The 10857-nt window shown below is 39.1% G+C and overlaps 1 long non-coding RNA gene across 1 annotated transcript; it reads right to left on the reverse strand.

Moving 5' to 3' along the window:
* Positions 1-4448: 4448 nt before the first annotated feature.
* LOC130512418 (uncharacterized) lies at positions 4449-5796 on the reverse strand. Its single transcript, XR_008945949.1, has 3 exons — positions 5027-5796; positions 4733-4931; positions 4449-4641 (listed from the first exon to the last, which is right to left on the reverse strand). It is a non-coding gene; the product is annotated as an uncharacterized LOC130512418 (long non-coding RNA).
* Positions 5797-10857: the final 5061 nt, after the last annotated feature.

The following is a 10857-nucleotide window of genomic DNA, read 5'->3' on the forward strand; positions in this document are numbered from 1 at the left end:
TTTTGACCAGGGAGTTTTATTTGCAGCTGCAACAGGTTTCTCTTCCTTGTCTTCCTCGATTGCGTAGGAATGTTCTCCCTGAGTTTGATTACTTCGAGGGTTACCCTTTTTATGAGGTCCCTTAGTCTCGGAGGAGTCACTTTTCGAATGATTCTGTGGTTTCTTGTGGAGTTTATCCAGTGCAGCTGTCTCCTCCTCCAAAGCAATATATTTGGTGGCTCTATGAAGAGCGTCATCGATAGTTGGAGGAGCGTTGAGTGTTAACTCTGACCAGAATTTCGATCTATAGAACAGACCTCTCCTAAGGGCCTCGATGGCGACTAGGTCGTTAGGATTCGATAGCTTAGTTCTTATTGCCCTGAATTTCTCAATGTAGACTCGTAATGAATCTCCCATTCCTTGACTGACTTTCCAAAGGTCGGCCTCGGAGGCTTGCTTCCGGATATGGGTTGAGTATTGCTTCATAAAGGCGTTGGTTAATTGATCAAAGTTGTCTATCGAGGCTGGCTCGAGGCCGGAGAACCACTCCAGGGCTGTTCCGACCAAATTTTCGGCGAATGTTCTACAGTAACCTGCTTCACATTCTTCCTGAGTGAAATGGGCTTTAACAATTGCCAATCGAAAAGCTCTCAAGTAGGCCTTCGGGTCGGAGGTCCCATCATACTCAGGAATTCTGATTTTTCGGGTATCTCTTATGTGAGAGCTGGCAATTCTGTCCGTGAACGGAGTTCCACGGGTTTCTTCGATTAAGCTATCGATTTCGGGAGCTGAACTCGTAGCTTTATGGACTTGAGCTCCCAATTTCTGGAGAGCTGCGTGAGTTCTCTCCATATATCTACGGATAGCTTCAGGTCCTTCAAATGGAAGGATATTTGGATCGTTCGCAGGTACCCGATGAGTAGCTTCCCGACGGAATCGAGTTGGCGCATCTTCCCATGCGGTTAGTGGGCTAAGTCGCTCGACATTTCTTGGGTTATCGGAGTTTATCCTTTGATAACCGTCCTCATTCGGGACCGAGCTTCTAGTTTGATAAACCGAAGCTGACGCTCTGCCTCCAGATGGGAAGGATATTCCTGCTCCGGACCTAGGATCAGGTGGCGGAGGAGGTAACTGATTACTTCTGTCAGAGACCTGACCGGGTGTGGAGCTGGTTGTCGCTACGTTACTTCCCATAGCACTGACGTTAGGTGGATTGAATACGGGAACTGTTCCAGTATGAGGTGTCTGGAAAGCAGATCCGCGTCCTTCAGGGGCAGTGCTATCAGGGGAAAAGTTTAAACGTGCTCGGGGAAATGAGGGATCGGTTAATCGATCATGGAAGATGGCCCCCGGAGCTTGACGTTGCGGTGGTTGGGTTGTTGCGTTTAGAGATCTAGTTATCTCTTCGAATCGTTGTTGACGTACAGCCAGCTGATGCATCGTGCGCTCACTTTCCTGAGCTCGGTCTACTAATTGTAACATCATCTGGCGGATCTCAGAGAGCTGAGCCTCCGTTTGATTCGGAATGGCTTGCTGCTGAGGATTCTCGGTAACCGGGAGCTCGGAGGTGTTTCCACCTAATGACCTCGGGTTAGTAACTCCGGTTGTAGTTTGGCTCGTTCGGGCATCAACCGGAAGCTGTTGCCCAGATCGGTGGTCGCCACGTTGAGGCTCTGTGATTACGAGACTAGAGCCTCCGTCATTCGGTGAGCCATCGCTCTGAATCGGGAGGTTAAGGTCAGACGGGGTTGTTGTCTGATCAGTAGGGTTCATCCTCGAGTTAGAGTAAGGGATTCGGTTGTTTCTTCCCCACAGACGGCGCCAATTGTGAGAGATTAAACTCACACCTAGATTTAGATCAGGTTTTATGTTTAGGAAAGGTTAGGGAAAGATTATCGCGGGCTGAATCCCGTAAGAACTTGATGAATGAACTTCGATTTGTATTGATATAATAGAAAATGGGATGGTTACAAGAAGATGTATCTCACGATGAATATAAAGATTACAAGAGTTTTATCATAAGAATGTTTTGGTGAATGTTGAGTGAAAATATGAGTTGGATCGGATCCTCTTCTTAGTCTTCGACCTTCTCTTTTTATAGCTTTGGACTTCTTTAGGTTGTTTGCAACTGGTCTCCGAGATCCTCTCCGCTTGAGGTGGAATCTGCAACAGCTTCCCTTTGACCGGGTCCTGCGCTTCTTATTGTTGTGACGTGAGCTTCCTCTTTGTCGTGACCTCCTTAACGATCACCTTAGCTCTCAGCCTTCGGCTTCAATTTAGCTCTTCTTAGGTACCGAATTCATAATGGGCCAGTCGCGGCCTGTTTCCATCCTTCACCGTTCAGCAATCAGCTATCGGGCCATATTTGGGCCCAACACTGTTGGTGATTACGGCGGTACAAGATGTGTGCCAGATGTCGCTGGAGGTTGGAAACCAAGGGTTGATGTGGTACTTGGTTTGAGAGGAGGTTTGTTGGGAATGCAAACAAAGTCCCACATTGGAAGTTTAGACAAATAATGTCTAGTATATAAAGAGATGTCCAACTCTGATTAGTACGAGGCCTTTTGGGAAGGAGTCTCAGAAACAAATCCATGCGGGCTTTGCCTTCGGGCCCAAAGTGGACAATATTGTACTAATCGGACAATAGAGAGTTGTACATGGGCTTGGAAAAGCCCAACAAGTGGTATCAAAGCAATCCATGTTTTGATTGCGGGTATTAAAGAAATCAAGGAGTCTGAAAAGAATCGCAAAGAAGAAAGATAAAGGGACCTATCAATTCTTCAAGGAAACTGCGATCCATCGACTCCAAGATTCAAGGTTGAAAGATCAAAGGGTAAAAGCACAAGGCGTCAAAGCAGTAACACTCATCTCAAAGGAGTTGAACAAGGTCGGTATCGAAAGTCTTCCTAACAAGGTTGGAAGTTAGGCGGCGGGTTCCATAACTCATGGCGGTGCAAAGTGTGTTCAAGGATTTACCGAAGGATTTTAGATCAAGGTGGAGATGATGTTAGAACTTGAGAAAGATGGTAGTGTTTCGTGATCATCGGTGTTTCAGGAAACGTCAGAAGAAGTTGACGGAGATGATCAAGGATTCAAGGAAGATCATCAAGGAGCTATATATCAGAATTTATCATGCAAGGAATAGGAGACTGCATGTTCTGGGTGATTGGTGCTTAAGAAGTTATCTCGCAGTGAAATATGCAATGGGTTTTGTGTCGATAGTCTTTCTAACAACGGAGTTAGACGGCGTGTCCTGTTTCTTATAAACAGCGGTACAAGAGATGTATAAGTTCACATTGCTGGAGGAGATGTCAAAGTTTTGTGACGTCTAGTATTGAGGTGAAGACTAACGGTGTATTAGTCTAAGTCTATCACTTTGAAAACATGAGGAAGTCTCCAAGACAGAAGAAAAAAATATTCATAAAAGGGAATGAATACAAGAGAAACACGAGAAGCTGTGTTCAAAAAAAAAAAATTAAAAGGCATCCAAGTAAGGAGGATGATTGCATGGATAAATTAACAAGCTACGTGGAGAGTAAGAAAACAGTATGGTTATAGTTGTTTTCTTTTGGCATCACAAGAAGAGAACGGGGAAAATTCTCTAAGGTGGACAAGGAAAACTCACGTGAGGAAGTATTAATATCAAAGACATGTTATATGGTATTGATAAATCAGAAGAAGTCTGATGGTAAGTCCAAAGGCTGTTGTGATGCAGGCAGTAAACGTTGGGGTGTTAGCAATACAAACAACAAGTATTGCAGCAAGGAATGGTGTTTCAGCTAGGAGGAATATCATGGGGTCTAGAAGTGATATCAAGGTGAGCTGTTACAAAGAGAAGTGTCAAGGACGTCACCGGAGCAGTTGGCGTGAGACAAGTTAAAATGAAGTTAGCAGAGTGGTGCTAAACATTCAGAAGATTCAAGGAAGAGTTTGATTCTAAGCTCAGTGCGCATGAGAGGAATCGAAGGTTGACAAGGAGAATCCGGTTTCAGGAAGAATGAAAGAGAAACAAGTTCGTTTCTGGAAAATAGTCCCTGAAGTCTCAAGTGAATGAGAGAGTTACCTGGTAAGAATCAGTAGTCGGGTCGGGTGTATAGACATCGATTCCAGGTGGAGCTATTGATAGAAAGATTCAAGAGAAGACAAGTTAGTTCTTTAGTGAATGTTCTTGAATCAAAAGGCAAGAAGTCTTGCAAGGGTAAAGGAGTTACCTTAAAGTCTCAAGGAGCAGGAGAGGAGTTATTTTGTTCATCAAAGCAGCTAGGCGTGAAAATAATTGATATCAGAGGAGTACTCCGGAGTAGACGATATCAACGTAACAACAAATAGTCATGAACAATAGCTTAAGGTGGAGCTGAAGCAGTGAGAGAAAAGGAGCACTGTGGAAGATTGAGCTCGTCTAATCTGAAATGATTTCGAGTTTGAGTTATGTTTCTGAAAAAAAAATCATAGGCATAGAGATGATGCAGGTAATAAAATGGTTTACCCAAAGATCATCAAAGAGGAAAACACATGCTTGGTGTTCATGCTACAACGAGGTCTGAGAATTGTTTAGCAACACATAGAACTTCGACTGATCAACAAAGATTCTATGAAGGCTAGAACTGGGTTTGTCGGAGTAGCAGAGGAGTCTCCAAAGGGTCACCGTAAACGTAGGAACGACTGTCAAAATCAAACGGGAGTTAAAGCTTACAACTTCTCAAGGAAATAAGTGAAAATCTTCAAAGCAGGCTCAAAAGTCAGAGAATCTTACCGGAAAGCTGCAGTATCACCGGTAAGACATATTAAATCGATCACCACCAGTAGGTAAAACAGAGATTCACCAGTCACCATGAAGAACTCGCGAGCTTCTTGGAGATTGTGGGCATCTCATGATGAAGAACAAGTTGGTGTTCAGATGATGCGTTTTTACAGGAGGTTGAGTTGAAGATTTGAGAAGTTGAATCGCTATCCTACAGAGGAATAAGATAAGCGATTAGACATCTGTGGTTTTGTTCACTGCAGGGAGGTCATTTGCGTGGAGCATCTCAGAGTTGCAGAGAAATACCATGGAGGGGATTAAAGACAAGGGTAGATGTGAAGCTGGTTGAGAAACAACAATTCCCAGTTCACCAGACGAAACAGGTTCTGTTCAGAGGTCGTCTTCATCACCATTGGAGATGTAAAGGTCGTTTTCATTGCAGTCCGGTGTAAGGAATCAAAGTGAGAAAGGGTGAATAAACAGTAGCGGCGTACGAGCTACACAGACTCGTCAGAGCAAAGACGGGAGGAGTCACTGATATGACGTCATCAACGTCTCACGAGATTCGTCGGAATTGTCGAAGAGAGAGAGCAGAGAAAGAGTAATTTCTGGTTTGGTGATTGAAGTCACATGGGAACGGTGAGAACGAGGAGCATGATGACAGGGATTCAACAAGTTAAGCTATCACAGAGCGCGTTTCAGATCAAAGGAGGAAGAAGATGGAAGCTTGAAAACGTTGTCGGTATCATCAAAGTGGTGACAAGAGAAGGCAAGAATATGGGCTTTAGGTGGAGATTGTAGAGATAAAAGCCCAATTCTCTCTTGACCCATCTCTAAATCTCCAGCCCAATAGTGAATCCCTGCATAAACAAAAGGGAAACATGACGTTAGTTTCCATTTAAGCTATGTCGGTTAAATGACGTGATACGAAGGCAAAAAGGAAAAGCACATGGTGATGGTGATGAGTATAAATACAGAGGTGATCAAGGTGATTTAATCATCCGAAACACAAGACCAAAAAGGAGAGAGAGCTAGAGAGAGATCGGGGTAGAGAAGAAACTAAGGGCAAGATACATTATTCGAGTCATGTCGCTTCGGGATAGAGTTTCTCCGATCTCTCTAATTTTTGTTGTGTCTTTCTATTGAGCGCTTATAGTGTTTGTGTAAACCCTTTGATTGATAGTGGATGTTGTGGGAGATGGTTCCCACCCAGAGGTACCGCAAGGAAACTGGGTTGTGAATGCAAACAAAGTTCCACATTGGAAGTTTAGACAAATAATGTCTAGTATATAAAGAGATGTCCAACTCTGATTAGTACGAGGCCTTTTGGGAAGGAGTCCCAGAAACAAATCCATGCGGGTTTTGCCTTCGGGCCCAAAGTGGACAATATTGTACTAATCGGACAATAGAGAGTTGGACATGGGCTTGGAAAAACCCAACAATTGGTATCAGAGCCGGGATGACGAACATCTGCAAGAAGACCAAAATACCTTTCAAGTTCGAAGAGCCTCCACTTGGATGGGAAGGGCGGGGTGCGTAGCAGAGGCCAGTCAAAAATCCTGGGAGCTTCAGTTGTAAGAGGAGAATCCTTAAGGTGACTTCGCGATTAAGTGGTGCCGGAGACTTATATCGAAAGTCTCTCCATAACGATGATACAAGATTAGGTGGATATTCCTAACGGTGCTGTAAGGATTAGGTGGTGAATGTCCTAATGGTGCAGTAAGGATTAGGTGGATAAATCCTAATGGTGTAACAAGGGTTAGGTGAAGAGTCCCGTTGGTGATTACGGCGGTGTAAGACGTGTGCCAGATTTCGCTAGAGGTTGAAAACCAAGGATTCATGTGGTACTTGGTTTGAGAGGAGGTTTGTTGTGAATGCAAACAAAGTCCCACATTGGAAGTTTAGACAAATAATGTCTAGTATATAAAGAGATGTCCAACTCTGATTAGTACGAGGCCTTTTGGGAAGGAGTCTCAGAAACAAATCCATGCGGGCTTTGCCTTCGGGCCCAAAGTGAACAATATTGTACTAATCGGATAATAGAGAGTTGGACATGAGCTTGGAAAAACCCAACAGAAACATTAATAAATGATTGACTGTAACCGGTACTCATATTGTCAATAATGATGCATTCTCATATATCAACACATTAACATAAAAAATTAAAGAGAAAAAGTGTAATGTTAGTTTTAAAAAAAAAAAAGTGTTATGTTTTGGAAGTTTAGAAAGAGTTCCATGCGTTTCAGTAAATTGCTTATAATATCTTCTTCTTTGTTAATTTACGTCAAATTGTACATATTTACTATATAAGATAATTTTCTTGAGTGTAAATCAATCATACATAACGGTGAATACGCTGTCACGAATCCAAATCTATTTTTCTTTACCGAGTATGAGTTCAGAAACTAGGCCAAAAGTCTTTGGCAAACTTATATCTTCTGTATGCTAGTATATAACCCAAGTAGAAGGTCGCTAGCCCAACTACTTCTCTCTTTAAACCAACAGTATTTGTATTGAACAAAATAAACATATAAATACTTTTGGTGTCTTCAAGTACCATGTGAAGAATGGCTGACAAACTGCTTTATAACAAAACTTCAGAGGTTCATGAATTGTCAGGATCACATCAGTTTAAAATACAATAATACAAAAGTTGGATAAAGAATTGAGTATTCCCAAAAAAAAAGCCAGTTGCATGTGGGTGATCATAGAGCATAGTGAATAATTGAATTGATCCGTTTGATCCTAGGACTTGGAGGAGAGATTCGTACGCTTGAGTGAGTCCTTCCTTCCTGGAGGAGCTATAGCCTAAGTAGAGTTTCGCACACTACTAGGACCCACATCGTCACATGATCTAACGTGGAGTATTCTTGAACACGTGTCTGATGCGGATTCGTTTAAGTTAAGAACTACTTACATGTCAGTAAGAGAGAACCGATCCCGAGGCAAAGCCACGTGATTTGTTGAATGATATAATTGTTTTCACGCAAATTGGCGCTTCTAATCTTCTTTGCTTCTCTTTTAAAAACTAGTCAAAATGATCACTATCTATGCAAAAAATCGATCATAATTGAAACGATCCAAAAACAAATAAGTTTAAATAGATTAAATAAATTTAAATCGGTCAAATTGAAAACATACCATAAATTAAAACTAGTTAAATTATATCATTCTACTATCAAGTCCTATATAATATATTTTCCAGATTTATGTGTTTAGTGTAAATTCACAAAATTACCTGATTCTTTTAATATATCAAGATTTTTTTTGACCAAATATATCTAGATTTTTAGTTCATCAAAATAGTTCTTAACTAAATAATTCATGAACTCTAGTCCATCTAAACTCAAAGGCTATGTGTTAATCGTACACAAAATATCTAGTTAATGTGAAACGATTTTTGAATATTGATTAATTAAATACGCTTAAGCCGTGTTTTAGTAATCTTGAAAATGTCCGTAGGCCAATCTCAATAGTATCTTCTCACGTATTTTAGACAAAAGGTGGGTCCTAACAAAAACATGGGTTCTTACTTGCTCGCAAGTCACCCGCGCCTTCACCTGCTCTATCTATGTGCTGTGTGCACATGCTAGTTGTTAATCCTCCACCGACTAGATACGCATACGGTCTCATTCATATAGTATAATATACGTTATCATATACCGTCAACCGTACAAAAAATGTTTAAATACTAATCCCCTATTCCGCCAACATTTCTTATCCCGCTTGTTCATACTATAAATTATGTAGATCAATAGATCATCATGTGTCACGGATTTGTATTATTACTCTCTTGTGATAGAGGTGGCAAAGTTATTTATTACATTTATATATATACATATGTATGTGATATGGACTCATCTAATTTTTTTTTTTGGGCAACGATGGACTCATCTAATTAACTTTATTTTGGTCATGTTACTTATCAAGATCATAAAAGAAACCTTTTGAGGAGTTTATCCTTTTCCAATACAAAGCAAATAACTAGGCTAATACTATAAAATTGAGATTTTAACACTAAAAGGACTTGAGATTGAAGATTTTTCTATTTTATATGATAACTATATTTAGATTTAATGCACAAGTCATACCACACTCAACATGGCGTTTCGTAAACCACTTACCTAATTATTCATACATGCGTTTTCGTTACTATTATTGGAACCAACAAATTATTTTTTAGAGAAAGTAGCGTTTTGTAAGCAAATCTACTCGTTTTAATCAATATTTGTTGAGATGTCTTAATCAATTTAAGATTAGTGATCGATCGACATACATAAGAGAAAGCTTTTTCTTTCGTGCCGGAAGCTATACGAACATTTTGGTCCCGACCCGACCATAGGCTGAGGTTCAAACTTTTCAATAGCACAATATGCATGAATTTGAATAAATAAAATCTTACTATTCTGCTATAATGCATGAAGTGATCTCAACATATAGCCATTGACTACACATATATATATATATATATTACATGTCTTTATATGTATATAGTTACATATATAAACACATTCATGATATAGCTTTTGTCATTTACAGAGTGATGTGGAGAGAAGTCTTTTTAGAAGAAAGTGATCACGTATGGAGTGAAGCCCAAGTTAGTTACTGCAAAATCTATACTAAAAAGAAGAAAAAAAATTACAAGAAAGTGGAAAAAAGTAGAGCCTTAGAAATTCAGGATTAAATTAAATTGGTATATACTATAATTCTTTAAAATTTAGTTAGGAAAGAGTGTGTTTGAAGTAACGAAGCTAAGAGTATGGTTGAAGTTAGCTTAAGAAAATGGTTATATAGAAGATAATCTCAAAGAAAATCTCATTGGATATATATGTCCAAGAATGTGGAGTTCAAAGACTTTGGATTCATTGTGACTTCGATTTTTGGTGACTGCAGCGTACATTGTTCTCAACAAAACTAGTCATGATATTAAGTTCTTTGTTGCTAACCTATTAAGTTTATATGTGTCTCTATATAATTTGGTATCATCATTGTTAAGTAAGACTAGAAACTTAGAAACAAATTCTAATGATGTATCTACCAGATTAAAATGATTAAAAGATCTTTTATTACTCCCTCTGTTTCATTATAAGTGTCGTTTTAGACATGTGCACACGGATTAAGAAAACATTTATTTTGCATATTTTCAATATAAAAACATCATTACCGATACAATTCAACCAATAGAAAAACAGAATGGAGAATAAAGTTAATAAATTTTGCATTGAAACTCTAAAACGACACTTATTTTGCAACGAAAAAAATTCTCTAAAACGACACTTAATATGAAACGGAGGGAGTATCATTTTAATTAATTTCTAGATAGCTTAACCATAAATACATTACGGTAATCACGATAGTCTAATGTTTATCACTTTGATAAAAAGAAAGAAATAAAGTTGGCCGAGGTTTCCTAAAAGCCTATGTAATAAGTATACTTGTAATATACGGTACGTAAAAAAGTCTTTACTTTTACTTTGTAATGTAACACGTAGTTTGTGGCATAAACAATGGGAAGAAAATTAGCAAAAACAAAAAGGAAGAAAATAATAAATAAAATAAATTTCTAAATTTAAAATTGGAATTACATGTACGCGTAAAGTCGTATAATTCCTTCGTGCCATTTCACCTTCCCATTATCTCATCGACTTTTCTTACGAACCGGTAGGAGCAAAACCATGACTAGAACTCTTTATACGCGTTATATTTTAGAAAAAAAATCATCTAAAAATAAAAGTCCATATAAATTCTTTACTTATGACAATTCTTTTTTGAACTTATGACAATTATATAATATAGTTTTTCTTACGTTACAACATAAATAACCTTTGTTGAATAACAAATTGTTAACTTTAATTTAAACCATCTTTTTCTTTAATATGTTATACTCAATCCATTGTTTTTTTCAAACAAATACAACTTTTGTACAGCTAAGCAAGGTTTGTGAATAAATCATCTTTGGTGAGAAATGGAACCCACATGAAGGAGGTGAGATTAAGATATTATTATTTCATAAATTGTTTAGAGAGAGAGAGAGGAGGTTGTCAAAAAAGAGAGAGAGAGAAGAGAAAGAGACTTCCACATGAAGACAGAGTAAGGGATGGTAAAATACAGCTAGCAGCAAAAGGGAAGAGAGAGAG

The sequence above is a fragment of the Raphanus sativus genome, chromosome 5, assembly GCF_000801105.2.
Source record: "Raphanus sativus cultivar WK10039 chromosome 5, ASM80110v3, whole genome shotgun sequence".
In the NCBI taxonomy this organism is placed as follows: Eukaryota; Viridiplantae; Streptophyta; class Magnoliopsida; order Brassicales; family Brassicaceae; genus Raphanus; species Raphanus sativus.